This window comes from Vicugna pacos, chromosome 15 (genome assembly GCF_048564905.1).
Source record: "Vicugna pacos chromosome 15, VicPac4, whole genome shotgun sequence".
Taxonomy (NCBI): domain Eukaryota; kingdom Metazoa; phylum Chordata; class Mammalia; order Artiodactyla; family Camelidae; genus Vicugna; species Vicugna pacos.
In genome coordinates this window covers 30,243,168-30,267,709 of record NC_133001.1, presented here as the reverse complement: position 1 = coordinate 30,267,709, position 24,542 = coordinate 30,243,168, and the positions used below count along the sequence as shown (strand labels likewise).

General features: G+C 54.6%; 1 pseudogene; it reads left to right on the top strand.

Moving 5' to 3' along the window:
• The first annotated feature begins 1,458 nt into the window (after window positions 1-1,458).
• Window positions 1,459-23,815, top strand: LOC102541460 (protein dispatched homolog 3-like; annotated as a pseudogene).
• The last annotated feature ends 727 nt before the right edge of the window (window positions 23,816-24,542 follow it).

Here is a 24,542-nt window from a genome sequence, read left to right as displayed (position 1 = left end):
ATCCTTAAATTATCAGTGTACCTTCAAATTATGTTAAACCACTTCACATATAGCTTCATGAATAGTGCACCACCATTTCTTTCCTCCTGGCCTTTATACTATTGCTGTCATACATTTTATTTTCATATATGTTACAAACCCCCACACTACATTATTTTGTTGTTGTTTAAATGGTCAGTTATCTTTTTTAAAGATTTTCATAAGCAATAAGAAAATTTTATTTATTCATGTTGTTAGTGTTTCTCATCCTTTTTATGCCTTTGTGTAGTTGTGTCTTTCCATGTATTATCATTTTCTGAGGGGAGAATATAGCTCAAGTGGTAGAACACATGCCTAGCGTGCACAAGGTCCTGGGTTCAATCCCAAAGTACCTCTTCTGAAAATAAGTAAATAAACCTGATTACCTCCCCACTAAAAAAACAAACAAAAATATCATTTTCCTTTTGCCTGAAGGACTTCCTTTAACATCTCTTATAGTGCATGGATATTGGAGATGACGTCTTTCAGCTTTTGTATACTGAAAAAAGACTTTATTTTGCCTTTGCTTTTGAAATATATTTTTGCTGAGTATAGAATTCTGGGGTGACTCTTCCCAGTAGGTAAAGGCTCTTGCCCCATCATCCTCTCACTTGCATCGTTTCTGAAGAGAAATCTGCTGTCATTCCTTATTTTTGTTTCTCTATGTGTAATGCATCTTTCTTTTGCTCAGGCTTCTTTTAAGGGTTTCTCTTGGTCACCAATTTTGAGCAATTTAATTGTGTGCATTGTAGTTTTATTCATTGTGTGTGTGTGTGTATTTGGGGTCTGCTGCTTAAGTTTTTTGAATCAATTTATAGTTTTCATCAAGTTTGGAAAATTTTCAGCCTCTTTTGAGAAGTCCAATAACCCATATATTAGGCTGCACTGAGGCCTGGAAACTCTTGCAAACCAGGGAGTCAGGGTAATCATAGGGCCCATTATGTTTCTCATCTCTCAGAGATCATCATTCTCTTTGGTGTCTCATGTCCAGGGTCTTGTTTGATATATTTTCTCATTTTGGGGTTAGTTTCACTGGGAGGGTAAATCTAGGTTTCATCTTGTTACTCCTTCTTGGCCAGAAGCAGATCTCACTCCTGTTTGTATTTTAAAACTCAACTTGACCAGCCTGGTTATGTTTTGCAGGGAGGGTATAGCTCAAGTGGTAGAGCGTATGCTTAGCGTGCGTGAGGTCCTAGGTTCAATCCCCAGTACCTCCATTAAAAAAATAATAATAAATTCTGTTAGATGCACTCTGAATAACAGTGTAAAACTGAATATCTAGAAGCTGGTTTGAATTTTGAATTTTGCTGTGAATAACTGAGAATTGGAAGATGACATAGAATTTGGCTGTAATTGATTATTATCTGTGTAGAGCAGTGGTCTCAACCGCACTGATCATTCAGTCCCACCCCAGACATTCTGATTTCATCTGTCTAGAGTATGGCCTGGACATCAGGATTCTTGGTAGCCCCCCGGCGATCGTAATTTACAACCAAGGTAGAGAGTGTCTGGTGAGGTGGATGGCTCCTGTTCCTCCTCCATCTCTGATCCATGCCATCTTTCTGTGCCCTCCCTCCCCCAGCAAAGTCCAGGTTCTCTACGGCGTGGATGGACCTCTTTGTTCACGAGGTATGCAGAACCTTCTACAACGACATGCTCCCGGCCTTCAGCAGCAGCAGCTGCATCGCAGCCCTTGTCTACATCCTCACCTCCTGCTCAGGTAGGGCTTCTCTGAAGACCCCGCATGGAGCCAGCCCCTTCTCTCCTCCCAGTGTGCTTCTCTCTGAACAAAGCCTTCCCACTCAGGGATGCCAGAACTGGTCTTAAATCTGCCATGCCATTGCTGGCGGGGGAGAGGTGCTCAGACATCACCTTCTAACCCCAGGTAGGTGACTGCGGTGCAGTGGCAGGCTGGACCACACCTGAGGGCCCCTACTGCAAGGACCTCCCACAGTTGAACCTTTTGCCCTTTGACAGTATTCTTGCTGATAACCTTGCTGATATGTTTTGGGGGGTCTAGAGTATTGGACACGTTATGGATTATTCTGTAGCCTGTTTTTCAGTCCCAGGCCAGCTGCCCTTAGTCCCCCGGTTCACTTTCCCACTGCCACCTCCCCATGTGCCCTGGCTGCTGCTTTCTGCATATGCAGCAGGTACTCTGTATTGCCCAAGTCAGTGAGAGGTTGGCCACGCCTTCAAAAATGGAAAAGACATTTGTTCATCAATGTAACAAATATTACTTGGGTACCAACTGTGTGCCAGATGCTCTAAGGTGCCAGAGTTCTAGTGGTGAACAACACGTTTACACTTCCTACCTCCATGGAACCTCTAGTCTGCTGGGATGACAGATGTTAAAAGTATAATTCCCTACTGGCACTTGGGGTAAGTTCGGCAAAGATGAGGGCCCATGAACAACCTGACTTGCTCAGAAATGCCTTCATCTGCCTCTCAGGCCTCCTGCCCAGCCCCTTTTCTGGGTGTAGAGAACTACACTGGGCACAGATGGGATGGTGAAGGCACTCCCCGGGGTTGGGGGTGTGTGAGGCAGGACCCAGCAGGGGTCAGGGACACTGAAGGAGTGTGTTCTGCTGGGTCTCCCCACTTTATCCCCTGTGCCCCTTGCCCTGCCCAGTGTTCCTGTCCTTCTTTGGGATCGCCAGCATCGGCCTCAGCTGCCTGGTGGCACTCTTCCTGTACCACATGGTCTTCGGCATCCAGTACTTGGGCATCCTCAGTGGGCTGGCCGCCTTCGTGATAGTGGGCATTGGTGAGTTCCCTCCATCGCCATGGCAATGGGCCTCCCACTGGGGAACTCTGTTCCCAAAAGAATCTTCTTCCAGGGTCCGAAGACTGGCTTCCATGGGGGCTCCAAAAAGTCCCCTCTCAGACCTTGGAGACTTGGGGTTGGCAGAGTATGAGTGGTGGGCGATCCTCTTCATATTGTGGGTGAAGCCTCCGGGAGGTGGAAAGAGCAGGTAGGCATGCTGGTTGGAGATTAAGAACAGTGGGAAAGGTGGGGAGGAGGCTAAGATTTGGAGGAAGGGGCCCAGTTCTGGGGAGGGCATAGGGCCAAGGAGCATGGAGGGTGGGGCTTGGATTCTCAGCCCAGGTTGGGTCTGACCCTGGGGACAACAGAGTGATCCTGAGCCACCCGGCTGGCCCGGGACCCCCTCCCGTAGGCATGGATGACGTCTTTGTGTTCATCAACACCTACCGCCAGGCCACCCACCTGGAGGACCCGCAGCTGCGGATGCTCCACACCATCCGGACGGCAGGCAAGGCCACCTTCTTCACCCCCCTGACCACGGCTGCCGCCGACGCGGCTAACATCTTCTCCCAGGTGGGGGACCACCCTCTGCCCCTGTCCTGGCCTCCCGTTCCTCCCAGGCACCCTGGGCCTCTGGTCTCTGCTCTTCCCACCCACCCCTTCTCCTGCAGCCACACCAGCCTGTGCCTCAAGGTACTTGCCACATCCCTAGAGTTTCTGTTACTAATCGCCATCACCAGACCTTAGCAAATGGGAACATGATAATAATACAAATAGTGTTTATTGTTGATTCTCATAATAATCATCCAGCCTCTGCCCTGAGGGTTGTTTGGCAGTTTCCAAAGGTCCCAGAACTGTCAGTGGTGAGCCTGCCTGAGCCTCCTGCCCCCTGGTCTGGAGCTCTCTCCCTCCACCGGCTCCACACCACATCGTCATCCCTTCACTGACTTTCCTCTCGCTGGCCCCACACTCCTCCAGGTCTCCGAGCTGGGCTCAGGAGAAGGTTCTTGGGCCAGGGCTGCGGTGCTGAGAGGCAGTGAGCCCGCCTGAGTCTGAGAGGCTTTAGGACCTGGGCTGAGTAGCTCATCTAGAAACCACCTGATGCTTTGGGGTTCTCTCTAGGCCTTCCTAGAGAGCCACGTCCAGAAAACAGGCAGAGCTGGGTTCAGACCCTACCGTTGCCATTTTCTGGCTGTGGCCTTAGGCAGGTTGCTTAACCTCTCTGAGTCTCACTTTCCTAACGTGTGGATCATGAGGGACTGAAATGAGACGGTTGTGAAAGCACTCCCCAGTGAAGGCTCTTCTGCTTGTCGGCTGCAGCTGCCTTCTGACACTATGCCACACACCCACTCCTCCTGGGCCCAGCCCCCGTTCCCATCAGGGTGGCTTTCTCTCCCTTCCCCCTCACTACCCCATGACCCGCTCCAACAGGGTGTCCCTCTCTGTCCTCATGTAAGGGCAGTTACAGAGCGCTTGTTCTGTGCCAGGTTCTGTTCCGGGCAGAGGCCTGCAGCAGGGACCAGAGGTGGGACTCTCCCTCCCTTCCCATGCCCCGAGCACCAGTCCTTGCCCTCTGATGCCCTCCTAGGCTAGTGTCTCCATCCCAGCAGCCCCGGCCTCCTCATCCTGCCTCAGTCTAGTGGTGCAGAGTCCCCAGGCTCCCTGGGCTCCAGGCCTGGCAGCCCCACACCCCCCTCTATCTCTCCACCACCAGATCCTGGCCATCCATGACTTTGGCCTGTTGATGTCTCTCATCATGTCCTGCCGCTGGCTGGCTGTGCCCTTCACCATGCCCGCTGCTCTGGGCATCTGGTGCATTTATGTGGCACCACTGGAGAGCACCTGCCAGACCAGGTGAGCTGGGCCAGCGGAGGGGCAGTGGGCCATGTCCTCCTCTCACTGAATATCCATAGCAGACCTTGGGGGCCACTCAGCACACCGCCCTCTCCCAGAAGCCTTGTGATTCAGCATTGAGCACCTTCTGATGCCTAGTCCTGTGCCAGGCACCACCAGGGGAGCAGAGGAAGGAGAGAGTCCTGTCTGGTGGTTGTATTTGTGGTCACCTACTGTGTGCTGAGAAGGGGGCAGAGCACTTTTGTACGAGATCTTACTGCCTCCCCTCCAAGGAGCTGGGTCCTCTTATTTCACCCATTTTACAGACACGGAAACAAAGGCTCAGGGAGGTTGGGCAACCTTGTCAAGGTCACCCATTTAACAGGCAGCAGAGCCAAGATTTAGACCCCATAATCTGACTCTTAATCCCACACTCTTAGGCACCGCACTGAATGTCCTCGGGGTTCCCTCCCTTGGGGGAGGAACAATTTTTAGATGCAGCAGGCCCCATGCAGAGTTGAACTGATTGGTGCAGAGCTGCTGCTGCTGCTGCTGAAGGTGGAGGAGTTAGGGTCTCATGGGCCATGGACCATGTGGTCTAGGGAGGGAGAGATGGTCATATGAAGAAATCTGTCCCTGGTGATGGCCTGGGTTGGGAGCACTGAGGAATGATGGAAGATCTGGGCTTGGGGAAGGGCACACAGAGGCGGAAATGTCAGGGGCCCATGACAGTGTCCACCTGAGCCAAGGAGGAGCAGGAAGGACATGAGAGCCCAGCAAGGAGCCCAGCCTTTTGCCTAGGATGGACTCCTCAGCTCTCCTCCTCACACTCCCCTTCAGGGTACCATGGCTGGTGGCCCAGGTTGGGCACTGCACAAGGGCACTGTGGCTGAGGCACAGCCCTCTGCACTGGGGACATTCAGATGTGACTATTTCTATGACAGTTTTGTGACATAGAAGCAAAGTGTCTTGGGTAAAGAGCTTTTTTTTCTCTAATCTCTACAAAGACACCAACCAAGGCCCACCCCTCCCCGGCCCCTAGTCTGGGGTAGTGGGCACTGTAGTCAGCCCAGTCATGGGCTCCGGCCTCAGCCTCTTTGCCTGGCAGCTGTGGAACCTTGGGCCTATTACTTAACTGCTCTGCATCTCAGTTTCCTGTTCCGTAAAATGGGTACGTATAATCCCTGTAAGGACTGAGAGCATCCTCACGGGGCGCCAGCTCACTGCCCGACACACAGCACTCATCAAGTTCGCGCATTATTCTTGTTCCCAGTCCCTAGGCAAGGCCCCCCCCCCCACGTCCCCTCCAGCCGCAGCCTCAGCTGCATCCTCAGCCCAACCCCGCTCCTCCCCTCCCAGGGTTAGGGCCCCAGGGCCGCACGACAGCGGAGGTGCGATTCCCCTGCTTTGGTCTCAATGTGTGGGCAGTTGTGTGCTGTCACCCCCCTTCCTGGTAACGGCTGCTGTCGCCATTTGTCTCCCCGGAGGAAGAGTGGCACCTGAGGGCCCAGGAGAGATGGCGCTGGACAGAAGTGGGGCGCAGGACATCTGCGCTGCATGTCCTGCGTGAGACGTCAGCGGCGGCGGGGTGCCTGGGCTCGCCCACCCTCCCTGGACACCCAGGACTCCCCCCTCTCCCCTCCTCACACCACAGCGAGAGCTCCCTGTGCTTCCCCGGGGACGTGCCTGCCGCTCCGAGCGCAGGGCCTGGGCCCCACCTGGAGGATGACTCCCCTGGCCGGATGCGGAGGAGGAGTCAGCTGAGAGCTGGGGCTGCCTGCCCTGCTGAGCCTGGCGAGACCCAGGGCCTGCCTCACCGGGGGGTTGGTTTGAGCACAGGCTGGGCAAAAGGCAGGGGCTGGATGAGAGGGCCGTGGGGCTCCCCATCAAGCATTTGGGCTTCCCTGGAGAGGACTGAGACCAGGGTGGGCTGTGACTCGTGTATGGGCCAGGCCTCCAATGGGCCACTGCTCTGCCCTGGCAGTGTCGCTGCAGCTGAGACATGTGTCCTTGGTGTCTGTGCCCCCCGAAGGCCTGCAGCCAGCCCCCGACACGGGCAGCCGGGGCCAGCTCACTGCCCAGCTGCAGGAGCTGCTGCACCGCTGGGTCCTGTGGTTGGCTGTCAAGAGCCGTTGGGTGATTGTGGGTGACTGAGCTCTCCATTCTCCTTCCCCGCTTCCTGAAGCTTCTCCCCAGTGCCTGCAGCATGGAGACAGACCCTTCTCCAAAGAACAGGCAGGCATTGGGGGTCCACCCCTGTCCTGCTAGTGAGCTAGAGGTCAGAGACCTGGGCTGGTGGCCCTCTCTCTCTCTCAGCCTCACTGCCTTCCTGCGTAGAACACAGCTGGTCCCGCAATAGTTGTTGCTTGTTGAGCTCCCGCTAAGTGCCAGCCCCGTGCTGGGCAGCAGAGCAGAGCTCAGCGCTTGGGCTCTGGAGTCAGGCCAGCTTGGCTGGGTCGGAATCCTGATTCTGCCACGTACGAGCAGTGTCACCTTCACTATGCCATTGGGTCTGAGCCTTGGTTTCCTATAGTGTAACTGAGGATAAGAATAGTGTCCATAGAAAGAAAAGAATAGTGTCCGTCAAATAAGGCAGCTGTGAGGAAAGCTATAGGGTGTGTGAAGAACTTAGCCCAGTGCATGGCATGCAGTAAGTGCTCAATGCAAGTCAAGTGTTATTACACCCATTTATGATAAAAAGTCTCACCAAAGTGGGTATAGAGGGAACATATCTCAACATCATAGAAGTTATATATGACAAACCTACAGCCAGCATAGCACTCAGCGGTGAAGAACTCAGAAGCTTCCGACCAAAATCTGGGACAAGACAAGGACGCCCATTCTCACCACTCCTATTCAACATAGTCTTGGAAGTCCTAGCCACAGCAATCAGGCAAGAGAGAGAAATAAAAGGGACCCAAATTGGACAAGAAGAGGTAAAAGTGTCACTATATGCCGATGGCACGTTACTATATATAGAAAACCCTAAAAGGTCCACAAAAAAACTACTAGAGGTGATTGAAGAATTTAGCAAGGTAGCAGGTTACATGATTAATGTTCAAAAATCAGTTGCATTTCTTTACACTCACAATGAATCAACAGAAAAAGAAAGTAAAGAAAACAATCCCCTTTAAAATAGCACCCAAAGTAATAAAACACCTAGGAATAAAACTAGCCAAGGTGGTGAAAGAATCATACACAGAAAACTATAAACCATTGATGAAGGAAATTAAAGAAGACTTAAAAAATGGAAAGATATCCCACGCTCTTGGATTGGAAGAATCAATACTGTTAAAATGGTCACACTGCCCAATGCAATCTACAGATTTAATGCAATCCCTATCAAATTACCCAGGACATATTTCACAGAACTAGAACAAATCATAATCAAATTTATATGGAACCACAAAAGACCTAGAATTGCCAAAGCATTACTGAAGAAAAAGAAAGAGGCTGGAGGAATAACTCTCCCAGACTTCAGACAATACTATAGAGCTACAGTCATCAAGATAGCATGGTATTGGTACCAAAACAGACATATAGACCAATGGAACAGAATAGAGAGCCCAGAAATGAACCCACAAACTTTTGGTCAACTCATCTTCGACAAAGGAGGCAAGAATATACAATGGAATAAAGACAGTCTCTTCAGCAAATGGTGTTGGGAAAACTGGACAGCAGCATGTAAATCAATGAAGCTAGAACACTCTCTTACACCATACACAAAAATGAACTCAAAAATGGATCAAAGACTTAAACATAAGACGAGATACAATAAACCTCCTAGAAGAAAATATAGGCAAAACATTATCTAACATACATCTTGAAAATGTTCTCCTAGGGCAGTCTACCCAAGCAATAGAAATAAAAGCAAGAATAAACAAATGAGACCTAATGAAACTTACAAGCTTCAGCACAGCAAAGGAAACCATAAGCAAAACAAGACGACAACCTACAGAATGGGAGAACATTTTTGCAAGTGAAACCGACAAAGGCTTGATCTCCAGAATATATAAGCAGCTCATATGACTTAATAAGAAAGAAACAAACAAGCCAATCAAAAAATAGGCAAAAGGCCTAAGCAAGCAATTCTCCAAGGAAGAAATACAAATGATCAATAGGCACATGAAAAAATGCTCAATATCACTAATTATCAGAGAAATGCAAATCAAAACTACAATGAGGTATCACCTCACACCAGCCAGAATGGCGATCATTCAAAAATCCATAAATGACAAATGCTGGAGAAGCTGTGGAGAAAGGGGAGCCCTCCTACACTGCTGGTGGGAATGCAGATTGGTGCAGCCACTGTGGAAAACAGTATGGAGATTCCTCAAAAGACTAGGAATAGACTTACCATATGACCCAGGAATCCCACTCCTGGGCATATATCCAGAAGGAACCCTATTTCAAAATCACATCTGCACCCCAATGTTCATAGCAGCACTATTTACAATAGCCAAGACACGGACACATCCTAAATGTCCATCAACAGATGACTGGATGAAGAGGATGTGGTATATTTATACAATGGAATACTACTCAGCCATAAAAACCAACAACATAATCCCATTTGCAGCAACATGGATGCTCCCGGAGAATGTCATTCTAAGTGAAGTAAGCCAGAAAGAGAAAGAAAAATACCATATGAGATCGCTCATATGTGGAATCTAAAACAAAAAAACAAAACAGAAATACAAAACAGAAATAGACTCACAGATGTAGAATACAAACTTGTGGTTGCCAAGGGGGCAGGGGGTGAAAAGGGACAGACTGGGATTTCAAAATGTAGAGCAGATAAACAAGATTATACTGTATAGCTCAGGGAAATATACACAAGATCTTATGGTAGCTCACAAAGAAAAAAACGTGACAATGAATATATGTATGTTCATGTATGACTGAAAAATTGTGCTCTACACTGGAATATGACACAACATTGTAAAATGATTATAACTCAATAAAAAATGTTTTTAAAAAGTTGTGTTGTTATTGTTATTATTATTGTTATCATTGACTATATTTAGGGCTGTGTAAGATCAGGTGGATGTGCTGGCTCTTTATAACTGGTAAGGGCTCTGAATGGTGGCTGATTCTTGTCTAGAAGTGAGCTTGTAGCTTATAGTCTAACCCTCCAAGTGATGCACATTGCCAGCCCCTCCCCCGGAGGACTGACCCCCAGCAGCCTCTCTCAGAGGCTGGCATGCTGGGCCTCTGCCCACTCCCTTGGGACACCCTCTCCTCCTCTCCCACCCCTCCCCCGTAAGGGAGCAGCTCTTTCCCAGAGCTCTGGAGGCCCCGGCTGTGAGTGTGCCTCCCGGGCCGCAGCTCTGCCTCGCGTGGTATCCTTTCCTCGCAGGCATATTCGTCTCCATCCTCATCCTGTCCCTGGTGTTTGCTAGCTAGTTCCGCCCTGCCAGCTGGGCCCCACTGCTCTTCCGGCCCGACACCAACATCCAGGTGCTGCTGGACCTCAGATACAACCTGAGCGCCTAGGGCATCTCCTGCATCACCTGTTCAGGTGAGGGTTTCCAGCCAGGGTGGCCCTGGCCCCTGTGGGACCCTTCCCTCTTTGTAATCCAGATCTCAAAGACGAGAGATGGCACATCCAGCCTCCCCATTACTGCGTAACCTCAGGCAAATCACTCCACTTCTAAGCCTCAGTGTGCCCACATTTCATTAAACAAATACTTCATGGATGCCAGCTGTGCTGGTGCTGGGGAGACTCCACTGGGCAGTACAGGCTCCTGAGCTCAGGGAGTTTGTTCCACTGCTGGGACAGGCCACGTAATAGTAGATCTGAGCTGTGGTGAATGGAAAGTGGGGTCCCTGGGGAGCTCAGAATCATGGAAGGCTTCCTGAAGGAAGGAATGTCTAAGCCAAAACTTGACAAATGGGAAGGACTTAGCCTCACTGAGAGGAGTAAAAAAGGAAGGAGTCAGCCAAGCTGGAAGGGGAGAAGAGGAAAGGTCTGGGCAGAGGGGAGCACTGAGGTAGGAATGACTGGGACCAGCTTCGAGAGAGGTATTTGCAGGAGCTAGGACTAGCCAGATGGGCTGGGCCAGGGCCTGGTGGGCTAACGTGAGGAGTCCGGATTTTACCATAATTGTACTGGAAGCTAGTGGAGGGTTTTAAGCAGAGAGGGGTAATGATTGAGCCCCCCAGGTGCTGCGTGGTTGGAGATCCAGCGTGGAACTGACTGGGAGACCAGGTGGGAGGTTGGTGTAGTCATCACCTGGAAGAGAGACGGCGGGGGCTGGGGCGAGCATGGCCGATGGTGGCGGTGAAGTCAGGAGGATTTTAAGAGAAAAAAATCTGTAGAACTTAGTGACGGAGTGCGTGTGGAGGATGAATAAGGAGGTGAAATGAAGACATCTCCTTGCCTTAGTCTGATCCAGGCCGTCATCTTACAGAGGGGAGTGTGAGGTCAGGTTGGGGTCAGGGAAGTCAATCCAGGGCCGCGCAGGTTTGCTGGATGGTTGGAAACCAAATGAGAAGACGCTTGGGTGAGTGCTTCCAGCTCCTGGGGAAAGCCCCGCTGACAGCTGTCATTGTCTTCATTTAATTAGGGCGGTGTTCAGATTAACCTGACCTTCCCCCCATAATGGCATTAGCCAAATGCAGGATAATCAACTGCAGCTCAGAGAGGTGCCCAAAGAGCTCCTCCTAATTTGGAGGCAGCCCTGGCCACGTCCCCTGCTCCTTTCCCGCCTGCCTGGGCATCAGATCCCACTCCACTCTTGCTGCCGCTACAAATCCTCCCGCCGTCCCTCGGGGCCTTGAGGAAAAAACCATGTCTGCTCCCACTTCACAGACAAACCCCAGGCCAACCTCAGCCAGAGTCCAGCTCCGAGCCCCTTGCATCTCAGCCTCTGAACTACCTCTTAAAGGGACCCCTTCATTTTGTAGCAGAAAGACCTTCGGCCTTAGGTGTGGACAAGACCCATCCTGATGGGGCCCTGCCTCTCACTTCCCCTACAGGTCCTGTTCCCTCCCTGAACGTCTGCTTGCTTCTCTGTCAAATGGAGTTAATAATGACCTCTTAGGATTATCGTGAAGATTAAATTTTTGAAGATGTAAAATTCCTTTCATTAAAAAGCAAAACTGAAAAATCACCCACCATGTTTGGCGCAAAACGGGAGGTCTCCCCTCATCTCTGCTTGTTGTTAACATGCCGTTTCTAATTGTTCCTGTTTATTGAACATTTTCCACGAGCCAGGCACGTTGCTGAGCTCCTGAGACGCGGCACCCCACCTGGGCCCTCGGCCCACCTCTGGAGGCGCCCCTTTGACGGAAGAGGGAGAAGGGACGTGCCGAGTGTGAGCAGGGAGAGCTTCAGAGGGTCCTTCTCTGGGTGGGGCCGGCAGGTCTCTTTCTTTTGTCTTAAGAGTCTAGTAAATTCAACATTTGGTGTTTTTTCAGTTCCATCTAGTTCCTTGCAGACCGCTGACAGCAATCCTTTCTCAAGCTGAGGGCCCTGGGGCCTGTGTCCCTGGGGTCATCACTGTCCTAGTCTCTGCAGGGCCCTGCCAGGGAGGCCCTTCTGTCCCTCACACAGCGGGGGCGGGGGGGTAGGTCTGTTCTGGGAGAAGCCCCACAGCCTGCAGAACAACGTCCAGACATCCCTGGAGAAGCAGCAGCGGGGCTGAGGGGTGTCCTGGGCCAGCCGGCCTGGGGCCACCCTGCAGGGTCAGTGGGGCGCGGGCACTGGCTGGGTGGGGGTGTTGGGAGGTCCTGCCTGGTGCAGGGGTGCAAGGACCTTGTGGGGAGAGAGGATTAAATCCAATCTTTCTTTTCCAAGAACAAAAGCTTGTGTTCTTGGGTCACTATGGAAGGGTTGGGTGGGGGGAGGGTGTTGAACTGGAGGCCCTTGCCTGTCGTCCCACCAGCTCTCAGCCAGAGCAGTGGGAACCCCTCCTGCCGCTACCCAAGTCTGCCCTGTGGTGCCCCATAAACCTGCCTTGTGTGCCAAACCCGTCCTGAGTGTCGGGGGGAGGGCTGCGGCATCCTGAATGCTGGATGCTGGCTTATCCCTTCTGGGTTCACCATCAGAGGTGGGACGCTGGGATGCATGTGGGCATTAATCCTTGTTGCCCCATGGCCATCGTCACTCCTTCTGTGCCCACTATCGCCATCACCAGCACAGCCCCACCAGTTGCACGGGGCTCCCCATCATTAACACCGCTGCCAGTACCACAGCCCCACACTGGCACAACCTCACCATGATTTCACCATCCTCGTCACTACCTCCACCTGTGCTGCCGCCCCATCACAGGGAACACCGCCACCTCCACTTCCATCTATGCCGCCATCCCACCCCAATGTCCACTGCCAACGACCTTTCTTCCATCACTGCCCTGGGCTTGATCCAGGAGAGGGGCAGAGCCAGCATTCGGAGATGAGCCCACGGTCGGGGCTCAGCTCCTCGGTCAGCAGAGCAGAGAGTGGGCTGCTACAGGGTCAGGGGAAGCCAGTCGAGGTGACTGTCAGCCCTCCTCCACCTTCCGTTTGTCCCTAGACGCCCCAGGCACGGTGTATGTCTCCAAGGGGAAGAGCAAAGGCCACCCGGCTGTCTGCAGGTTCTCCCTCAACGCCAGCCTACCTGCCCCTTGGCAGGTCGTGTTCCCCGGGGACGGGGAGGTGCCCTCCTTCCAGGTGAGCCGGGGCTGCCGTGAAGTTAGTCACCACGACTGGGGGGGCCCTCAATGCTGCGCTGGTGAGCACTGACCATGTGAGGGGCGGGGACAGGGTCTGTGAGGATGCAGCTGCTCCAGGCAGATGAGGACCCTCTCCCACTGTCAGCCAGGTCAGTGGCAGGGACCCAAAGGGTGGTGAGAGCACGGGCTTCTGAGGCAGCCAGACCTGGGTTCAAGTCCTGGCACTGCCATTTATTACCTGTGTGTCTTTGGGAAGGTGACTTACTCTCTCTGAGCCTCAGTTTCCTCATCTGTGAAACAGGGATATGAAAGGTACCAGCCAGGGTTGTTGGAGGTGCACGAGGCAAGGTCTGTGCGTTACGGAACGTCTGGGGTGCAGTAAATGCTCAGTAAGTGGGAGCCACTGGTCAGACTGCTGCTCCCGACAGCTGCTCCCGCACCTTAGAGAAGGGCGTCCGAGGGCCAGCCTGGGCCTCCGGCTCTCCCTCTCGGGAACGATTTGTTTCTTTAACACGTTACACCCCAGGGTTACCATCACGCCTGTCCCCTTATTTGTTCAGGGTTTGTATTTCCATCTCAGAGACGGGGTGTGAGGAGTTTCCTGACCCTGACCTTTGCACCGCTGTCCTACTGCCTGGAAAGCTTTCCTTCCCACTTACTGTGCGGCTGATGCCCCAGCCAGGTCTCAGCGTGAGTGCCACCTCCTCCCAGAGCCATGTCCTGGCCATCCCTCTGTTTGCCCTCCCCATCTGCTGCCCGTTCATCCTGTGTCTTATCCTTATATTTAATTCAAAGCCCTTAAAAATCTGAAGCCATCATGGTTGGCAGCTGGCAGTGGGCAGGGACCAAACACCTCTCCTGCTGCCGTATCCTCAGGGCACAGCTCAGGCCTGGCCCGGAGTGAGTAGGTCCTCAGGTGAAGCAAGGACTGAGGCTCAGAGAGGGAAGAAGGATTTCCCCCATCTTTGAACTCGAACCCAGGTCTCCTGAGTCTCTGCTCGGAACTCTGTCCCCTACTCTGGGGTCTGAACTGGGGACAGGGGGCAGGGAACACTCCGAGGAGGGAGCGGACAGAGCCTGAGGCTGGGCCCAGCCTGAGGCAGCCTCCCGGAGCCACCTGTCTTGTCTCTGTCCATCCACTTAGGTGTATAGAGCCCTTTTTGGTAACTTCACCAAGAAGCTGACCACTTGTATGTCTACAGCAGGGCTGCTCCAGGCAGTGAGCCCCTCCTGCAAGTGGATGGTGACGACCTGGGCCTGTGATGCCAAGCGGGGCTGGAAGTTTGACTTCAGCTTCTATGTGGCCACCAAAGAGCAGCAGCACACCCAGTAACCTTGCAGATAGGCCGGTTTCTACCAGCCCGCCCCACTACCTCACCCCCAATAAGAGACACCAGCAGGCACCTTTAAGAAACCCATGTCCATTTCCACACATTTGTTCAGACAGTTCCCTGCCTGGAACTGGCAAGGGGGAAACACCGAGATGACACGCCCACGATCTGCTCCCCCATCTGCCACTGTCCCTCTGGGTGGCCCCGCAGGATGCACGGTGGCCATCTGGCTGCCCTTCAGCACACCCAGCAGTTCCCATTACAGAACTTCTGCATTTGCTGTTCCCTCAGCCTAAAATGCTCTTCCCCAGCTCCTCATGTGCTTGACTTCTTCTCAAGATTCAGGTCCTTGCCCAGAGGTACCCCCCCTCCCAGGGAGAGGCTGCCCCTGACCAGAACACCAGTCCCGCCTGAAATAGCCATGCATAGTCTCTCCCTGGGCGTCACCCCTCTGCTCTCCTTCCAGCTCCCATCACCACCTGGAGTCATACTGACCTACTGGTTTATTATGGTTTATTAGCTATCTGCCCTCAGGAGCACATAGGCACCCTGCGGCGGGCACCTTGACTGTGGCCCCTGCTGTATCCCCAGCACCCGGCCCAGGGCCTGGCACAGAGCGAGTGCTCAGTAAACACTTGCTGAATGAGTGAATCAATGAATGAATGATTGAGTACACTCTGCATTCCTCTCGAAGGCACTCGCCACACAATCTATGTAATTAATTCACCAGATATATATTTAATGTTCCCCCACCCTCAGATTGTGAGGAGGCAGGAGAGAGACCGTCTCTGTTCTATTTACCTACCGTATATGAATGCCCTGCCTAGTGCCTGGCATGAAGTCAGTGCCCCAAAATGCGAGTGACCGCATTATGTGCCTCAAGGATCTCCGAGATAGCTGGGGGCATCTTTTCCCAGGTTTCCTTCTCCCATGTTCAGACAGCTAAGGCTGTGTTAGCAGAAGATCTGCTCTTCATCCATTCATTCATTTAACAAACCTTCAGCACGACTATGAGCCGGCCCAGGGCTAATGCTGGGGACGGTAAACAAGACAGACATGGCTGCTGCCCTCGGACTGGCTAGTGGGAGACAGCAGCTAACAAGTCAAGCACAACGTCATTACAAACTACAATATGTGCCCTGAAAGAAAGAGCTCACTGTCGTAGTCCAGAGAATGGCAGTGCGGAGCCAGCAATGGGGACAGGGATGTGGTCTCTGACAGGGCCTGGCCTCGGGGCACTGGGCACCCACACCAGGCTGAACTCTGCTTGGGGTGGGGGTGTGGTATGGAGGCCCAGGGGTGACCAAGACGGGCTCCTCGGGCCCTTCCAGCCTGGCGCACCTTGGCATGGCACTGGGGTCCCTCTGCCTGCCCTCCAGGGCTGGGCTGCCTCTGCACATACACAATAGCCACTGGGATCTGGCTGCCTGGGTGAATTCAGAACATTCTAGAAAGAACCTTGAGCTACATCAAGTCCCACGGTGAATAAGCTGACCGTGAAATCCTTTCCTTAAATAAAATCTTGAGGCTCTGTGACTGTTCGGGTTACAGCAGGGCAGGGGGCTTCTGAGCAGTGACCCTCCCCAACCCCCAGGCTGGCCCTGGGGCCCCTCTGAACTCTCGCACCCCCTGGAGAACACTTTGGAAACTGCTGGTCTCCTCCACCCTTCATGCCACAGGCAAGGAGACAGACACAGACAGGGGGAAAAGGGGAGGACGTTAAGCTGAGCCATGTGGTGAGGCTAGACTAGAACAAGTGTTCAAACCCCAGCCCTGAACCTACAACCAAATCCCCGCACCAGGAGAGCCCGAGTCCACCCCCCGTGCACTTCTAGTCCCTGCACACAGCCACGTCTGCCCCACCTCCCCAACTCCTCCCGGCCTTCCCGACCTCAGTCCAGGCCTCCTTTGCCTCCACAGGAAACTGTACTTGTCCTGTCCCACAAGCCCCGATGGGCCGACCAAAGTCTTGTACGTGCCCAGTGAGAAGGCTACCTGCAGGGAGGCAGCAGTGGGACCTTGGGAGGCTGAGCCCCGCCTCCCCATACAGCTGTGACTCCCTCTGCAGTGCCCAAGGCCCGCTTTTCCGCCACCTTCGGCTTCAACCCCTGCGTGAACACAGGCTGCTGGAAGCCGGTGGTGCGGCCGCTGGTGGATACAGAGGCCATGGTCTTTGTGTTCTTTGGCATTCTTGGTCCCAACCTTATGCGGAAGGTGGACAACCATGTCATCAGAGACCCGGTACGTGAGCTCACATTGGGCAAGTGCCAAAGGGCCCAATCACACCAGGCTTGCAAACAAGTAGTAACCCACAGGCCACCACCCCAGCTCCCCACACTCCATCTTGGCTCTTTGACTGCTCAACTGGCCCAGACAGGCCCCCCACAGGCTCTTGGGGTACCATTTCTCTTGAAGGCTAAGCAGGGTCGAGCTCTTAAAATCGCCCAGGAATCTGGGTGCAGTGGGGCCGGACCGGCTGCCCCGCGTAATTACGGCTGGAATAGAGGTGAGCATACAGGTGCATAAAGACTTCCTGCTCTCTTCCTCCTCCTGCAGGAGGCCCTCCCTGTGCCCACAGCCCTTGCTGCGTGCCTCGGCCATGGTGCTGTCTGCTCGGGAAAGTCTCTCCCCTTGTGTATGTTTGTGTACGGTGCTGGGCCCTTGGCAGTGAAGGGGAGAGAAGCTGGTGGAGCTGTGAGTGGGTGTCTCCCTGGCACGTGATGGGAACTGAGATGCGGGGCAAGGACCGTGGCCATAGATACAGTTGATCATCACCCCTGCCTTGAGAAGTTAGCCTGACTGAGTGTACAGGATTTCAGGCACAAAGTAATTCAGGAGCCAGGTGGGGTCAGAGGAGATCCGCTCAGTCCTGACCATGAGTCTGCAGGTGTTCAGGGGAGGGGTGGGGAGGCGGTGAAAAGAGAAGTCTGATGCCCAAGGACAAGTAGGATTTGACTGTCCAGGAGAGGAAAAAGCAGGCAACCCAGGTGTATTCACTGTGAGTAAAAGCAAGGAGGGGAAGCACAGGAGAGAAAGAGGGACCCATGCAGGGTGACCAGTGAGAGAGCAGAGGTGCTGCTAGGGGCAGGACCTTCGGCGACCAGGCAGAGGGTTCCGAGGGCTGGTAGCAGGAGCTGCAGGAGATTTTTCCCCAGGGGTGGGACCCAGGGCTAAGCTCCTGATTCACTAAGCAGCTGCCCTGGCATGTGTCTCCTTGGGAAAAGGCAGCATCATACGACAACAGCTTTAATCTCTTCAAAGAAATCAGTCACCTACCTGTATCACCTCTGCAAAGCCGTTGCAGAGAGCCGGGAGCTGGTGAAGCCAAGCACGCACGGTGCAGTGGCTGCCTTCAGGTGACTGGCAGGTCAAGGGTGGACAGCCCTGAGGATACACTTGCCAGGAACGAAGATGTCTGCAAACATTTGCTTGAAGGGGTCTGTGTTGCAGAAAATACGTGTTACAGCTCAGTTGTGACAGCAACCTGGATTTGGGCGAGAAACCAAGCAGCTCTCAGAGTTGGAGAACTCAGGTTTATTACCCCACAAGCCCAGAAACGTTAACACTCCGAAATCTAGACCCCAGCTATAGGTTTACACAGGCTTTTATAGCCTGCCAGTTTACGCTTTGCAGCGTCATATGCAAATAAGGTATAACAAAAGTTGACTAATTAGGAACAAGGTTTGTAGAAATGGACCAATCAGGAGAGAGAGAAATAACCAATCAGTAGTGAGCTCCATGCAAATTAAGTGCTACAAATGGAACAATCAGAAGTTAGGGAAATGGACCAATCAGGAATGAAGGAAATAACCAATCATCAATCAGGAGTGAGCTCAGGGAACCAATAGAATTTTAGGGATAAGTAAGCCATTTCAGAGGCAAAAAGTGAGATAGAACCTCTGGGCCAGGAAACCAGATGGCGCTGGGAGGACTAGTGGCCCTGCCTGGGGGTCCTGCAGGTCTTTTTATGGGGCTTCCGGCCTCATCCACACTGGGGTGAGGAGTGTGCAAATCTTCCGGATGAGAGCAGACTCGGGCCTGAAGGTGAATTAGCGCAGAGCCGCACATGGGTGGGGAGGTGTGCGGTGTTCAGGGGAGAACCTGCAGGAGGAATTTCCCAACATCTGGAGTGAGGAGGGGCTGGCCCTCCAGCAGTAACCTGGGTCCAGGGCTCTTCCTGAGAGGGCGCAAGGTGTCATTTTCCACCCCGATGGCAAATGGTGATGTAGGTTTCTCGATGATGGTGCCAGTGGTTCTAGGCACTTTTTAAAACTAGGAGGTTAGGGGAGGGGCGTGTACCCCTTGCACACTCACATCCAGATGGGTGAGTGCACGTGTGCAGGCAGGATCGCGGGGAAGGGGTGCTCCCTTCCCAGGTCCCCACCCCGACCCACCTCTTGTCCTTCTCCCACAGGCTACAGCATCTCCTCCTTCCCGCAGATGTTGCACCCTGAGTGCAAGGAGCTGGCCGAGCCCCACCTGCTCCCAGGTCAGCTGTCGCATGGGGCCGTGGGTGTCAAGGATGGCCGCGTGCAGTGGATCTCCATGGCCTTCGAGTCGGTGAGCCCCGGGTAGGCCACCAGGCACAGGACAGTGTGCTGACCTCACAGAGTGCGCTGTCACCGCCGGTCCCCCCACCCCAGAGAAGATCAGTGGGATTACTCTTCTGAGGGGATACTGAGGCCCAGAGGGGTGAAGTTGTTTGCCCAAGGTCACAGGGTTAATGAGCGTCAACTTTGAGTGCTGACCACTGAGCTCAGCCTTTTTGTCACATAGGATGACTGCCAGCTGCCAGCACCCTCCCTCCCTAACAGCCCAGGGTTCACATGATTTTGCAGGGGCAGGTGACAGTCCAGGATGCTCCTCACTGTGAGGGGCCAGGTTCTGGGCCACAGAACCCGCTGTGCTGGGCCTCCCCAGGAGAGATTAGAAGCCAGGGGACTGGCCATCCCACACTTCACTGCCTCCTCTCTCACCCCTGACACTCCCTGGGCTCTGCCCAAGGAGGCACGCATGCACACACATGCGTGCACGCACCCACGTCCCCGACCTGGGCCTCGCGGGCGGCCCTGGCGCTTCACGCTGAGGCTTGCTGAGTCTGCCCCTGCTGCCTCTGCGCTGAGCCCCAGGCTCCAGTCCTTGCTCTGATCTCCCTGTGCTCTGTGTCCTCTAGCAAGCCACTCGTTCCCTCTAACCTCTAGTTCCGCCTCTAAAGAATAGGGTTACAGGTGCCTGTGTGCCCTCTGGCAGTCATCAAGAAGCTGTGGTGAGATCGCTCCCCTGAAGGCCTTCGGGGACGAGAATAAGGTGGCAAGTGGGCAATTCTTGTTCTCTGGTCCCAGCCCTGCTTTCCTTCCCGCCACCTGTGCCGCTGAAGGCCCGAGCAACCAAACCGCCAGCCACCATGGGGAGGACCCAGATCCCCCTCAAACCCACAGTGAGCCCCAGGCTAATGCAGACTCCAGTTCAAAGCTCAGGCAGTTTTTAAAAATTGTGTTAAAATATATATTAAAAACTGACAGTCTTAACCATTTTAAGCGTATAGTTCAGTAACAATTAATTATTAAATCAATTAATTAATTATAATTTATTATAAATTAATAAATAATTAAGCATATTCACACTGCTGTGCAGCTGTCACCAACGCCCATCTCGAAAGCTTTTCATCTTGCAGAACTGAAACTGTCCTCATTCAACACTGACTTCCCATTCCCCTCCTCTGGCCACCACGCTCCTTTCTGTCCCCACGGATTTGACTCCTCTCTGTCCCTCACACACAGCATGGGTCTTTTGGCGACTGGTTCATTTCACTTAGCATAAGGGCCTTCAGGTTCATCTATGTTGGTGCCCGTGTCCAAATTTCCTTCCTTTTTAAGGCTGAAGCCACAGGCAGTTTGAGAGAGGAGAGAATCCCCTCTCAGGCCTCTCCAAACAACAGAACATCACCTCCCAGCTGACCCCACCAACGCTCAGACCCAACGTGCACAGACTCACCCTAAACTGGCTTGTGCTCAGGCAGAGCAGAATTGGACCAGTGAGGTCACATCTATGACAGTTCCAGAGCTGGGCACCATGAACCCGACAGGCCACCTGCCCTCCTGGACTCACAGTCCAGCCCAGGAGGTGGGCAGGTTGCCAGGCAGTGATGTGAACTCTGATGTGGAAGTACCAAGGGCTCGCAGAGCCCAGGGGATGCTGGCCTTGGGGCATCCAGGATGGCTTCCCAGAGGAGACGGAACCCTAATGAGCCGTGAAGGAGGAGCGGGAGCCGGCAGTGCAGGCAGAGGGAGCGGCATGGGCAGAGGGTAGCTGGGGGCTCTGGGAGCTGAAGCTGGTTCTGTTGGGAAGGGACAAGGACTTTGGTTGTACCGGGATCTGCTGCCGCTCTAAGAGTCACGCGTGCACCCAGAGGCTGGTGGAGGTGGTCTTGGATGGGGTCACCCTCCACCCCCACCCCCACAGCACACTCCATTTGCAGGTGGTGGAGGGCTGGCTGCAGCTGTTACAGAGCAGACTGGCTGTCACCAGGACAGGGTGATAGGCCCCCACCCGTCCCTCACCCACCCCAGCTGTCCACCCATCTCTCACTGGCTCATGTCCCCACAGACCAAGCACAAGGGCAAGTCCTCCTTCCAGACCTTCTGAGACTACCTGCGCTGGGAGAGCTTCCTGAAGCAGCAGCTGCAGACGTTTCCCAGGGGCTCAGCCCTGCGCCGCGGCTTCCAGACCTGCAAGCATTGGAAGCAGATCTTCATGGAGATCGGAGGCGAGCGGCAGCCCAGCCCCCCTACCCCTGGGTCTCGGCAGGGCGGGCGGTGGCAGCAGGGGCATGGGGAGGTGACCTGGGCAGCGAGGGCCAGGTCTGTCTCAGTCACACTTGTCTTCTCAAATCTGGCCAAGGGCCCTGGAGAAACTGGGATGACAGTGGCTGGGAGCACCAATCAGAAGCCAGACTTGGGGGCCCCACCTGCAGGATCATCAGGCCCCTTCTCTGATCCTGAATTTCGCCACCTAAAAAGTCATGGTAATGACCATGATGACAGCTCTCTGTCCTTGGGAGCCCTTCTGGAGGCCTGACCTGTGTTCTCTCTTTAAACTCCACACAAGGCTGTGGAGTAAGTACTGCTATTACCCCCATTATACAGATGAAGAAATGGGGGCTCAGCGAGGTCAAGTGGCTTACCCAGAATAACACAGCTAGCTGTGACAGTGCCCATCTTTGTAGCCCCAGTACCTTTGAGCCATGGGGAGAAGGGGGTGAGGGGTGCCCCGTGGTGCAGCCCAGCTGAGGGCCCTCTCCTGTCACCTTCCAGGGGTGCAGAGCTCCCTGTACGGTCTGGCCCTCTCCTTGCTCATCTGTGTGGCTGCGGTGGCCGTGTTCCCCACCCACGTGCTGCTCCTGCTGCCCGTGCTCCTGAGCATCCTGGGCATGTGGGCCGGGGACCAGGAGTGGGCAGGGTCTCCTTGGTGGCCTCAGGTCAGCCGGTTTCTCTCCACATTTAAGTGTCCCATCTCTTCAGTCTTCCCGACCACCCCACTCCCACCCCAGGCAAAAAGAGCCTTTGTGACAATCATTCATAGGACTGTGTGCTCCCCGAGGGGAGCCAGATGTCACCAGGTGGTAGCTCTCAGCCCAGCGATGTGTTGCAGCACCTGACCCCTCTTTCGGGTCCCCCCTGCTCTCTCTGGCCCTGTCCCTCCCCATCCCACTGGTCACCAGAGCTGGGGGTGCTCCACTGTAGACTTCAGCGCATTCTCCAAGGGCCCTCTGAACTCACCCACCACCCCTCCAGGATTGGATGGGTGGGGCTAGTCCAAGTTGCCCCCCCGCCATCCATTGCCCTCTGCAGGCATCGTCTGCCTGGTGGTGACCATCATGTACTGGAGCGCCTGGGAGATGGGCGCTGTGGAAACCATCTCCCTGTCCATCCTCATTGCGTCCATCTGGTCGAGGGCTGTCTGCTGGCTGGAGAGAACCTGTCCCCACCCTAGGCCGAGGTGAGCAGCCTGCCTGCCCCTCCCCTCCCCAATGAACATTCTCCCACCCCCCGGTGCTGCTGAGGACCCTCAAGGGTAGCCACACACCCCCAAGCCCAGTGCCCAACGGGGCTGTGTTCTAGGAGCCTCTCCACGCCTAGGGACTCAAGCTCATGTTCGGAGGCAGCTCCACCCAGCATCGCTGTGGGCCCTGGGCGGGTCCACTCCCCTAGCCTGTCTCCCTAAGCCTGCACGAGGGGTCAGGCCAGGCGACGTCCAAGGGCCCTGCCTGCTTCTACGTTCCCTGAGTCCGTCTCATTCTCTAGCTGGGGGAACAGATCTGAGCCCTTCTGGTTGTGACTGTGAGGTCACCAGCCCCATCTCTGGCCCTCATGGCTTAGTGAGGACTTACCGTTGTCCTCAGGGCCAAACCCAGCTCTGGGTCTCATAAAGCTTTTGTTTTTTTCCTGGTTTGGAATTGGTGTGAAGTATTCATAAATATGTAAATTCAGTTGGTTATACATTTAGCTGCTTTTGGTCAAAAAAAGGAAGTCAGCTCCAATCAGGGCTCCCATTTTTGAGGACCTGCTATGCAGAGCATCAGTGTTCTGGTCATGGCAACGCTGAACGCGCCCCCACCGCGTGCTGTGCACTGGGCGCTGCCGCAGGGGAGCCGCCCCGTCTTCCCTCCAACCCCGTGGAGCAGGCACGGTCATCCTCCCTCACGGGGGTGGAACCGGGCCTACGGGGGCAAGGCTGGCCTTGCACAGCGCGTGTGTTTACCCGGGTCCAAGCCCCCATCCCAAGTCCCAGGCAGGGTGGGATCCCCTCCGGCGTTTGGGGCCGCAGCTCTGTCTCACCCACACCCAGGGTGCCCACTCGCAGCGCCAGTGGCGGACGCCAGAGGCCGCGCGGCACGTGGGCGTGGCCACCGTCCCCAGCGCCCTCGCCCCGGTCATCGCCACGGTGCCCCGCTTCTTCTGCGTCATCGCCCTGTTTGCCAAGTTCGCGAGATCGTTGCCCTCAACGTGGGCGTCTCCATCCTCTACCCGCTCACGGTCAGCACGGCGCTGCTGGGCATCGCGGCGCCCGGCTCCTACACCGGGACCAGGACTTCCTTCCTCAGAGCCCTGGGCGCCGCGCTCCTGGCGGGGGCCCTGGGGCTGAGTGCCTGCCTCCTGCTTCTCCAGAGCAGCTATAAGATCCCCCTTCCCAGCGGGACCTCCCTGTAGCCCTGGCACTACGTCCGGACTGGCACACCTTTGGTCCAGCGGGTGGGGGACAAGATGCTCATTCTCTAGCCCCAGAGGCACTTTGTTCCCAACTCGGGTACAACCAGTTATGTTCCCAGCTGTATGATTCACGCTGCCTTTGTCACAGTGCCAGCCAGAGCTGGGTGGAGAAGCCGGCCCCCACCCCACCCTGCGGGGCTGCTGGCAGCCGTCCTGGGCTCTCCCTGGCAGTGAAGGAGGCCAGCCTTCCTCCTGTGCCTGGTCAGGTGGTTTTTGCAGGGGTTCCCCCCATGCGGCCTCAGTGCTCACAGCAACTCTCTGATGTGGGTGTTACGGGGCGCCCATTCTAAAGATGCGAAAACTGAGGCAGCAAGAGGCAAAGTGACTGACGTGTAGCTGGGTCAGTGGCACAGTCACAGCTGCCTCCCTCGGGGACTTTGCAGGAAGAGCACAGTAGTTTCGAGGGCCGGGCCTCGCACCTCCGCCCCCTCCCAGCCCCACGAGCTTTACAGTGGCCAGTGCTGGGTGGTCCTGGGGTCCTCCTCAGGCCCCTTGGTCCTGGCCAGGAAGGACGGAGGGACCAGCTTGGGGGTCTGCTTGTCCTACTCCCGGCCCCAGCCTCAAGGGGCTCCTCTCCTGAGACCCGGGGGCCCCAGCACAGCCTTCCTCTGGGGGTGGAATCTGGGGGGGGGCAGCCCCTGGGATGGGGAGCTGGCTGTGCCTGCCG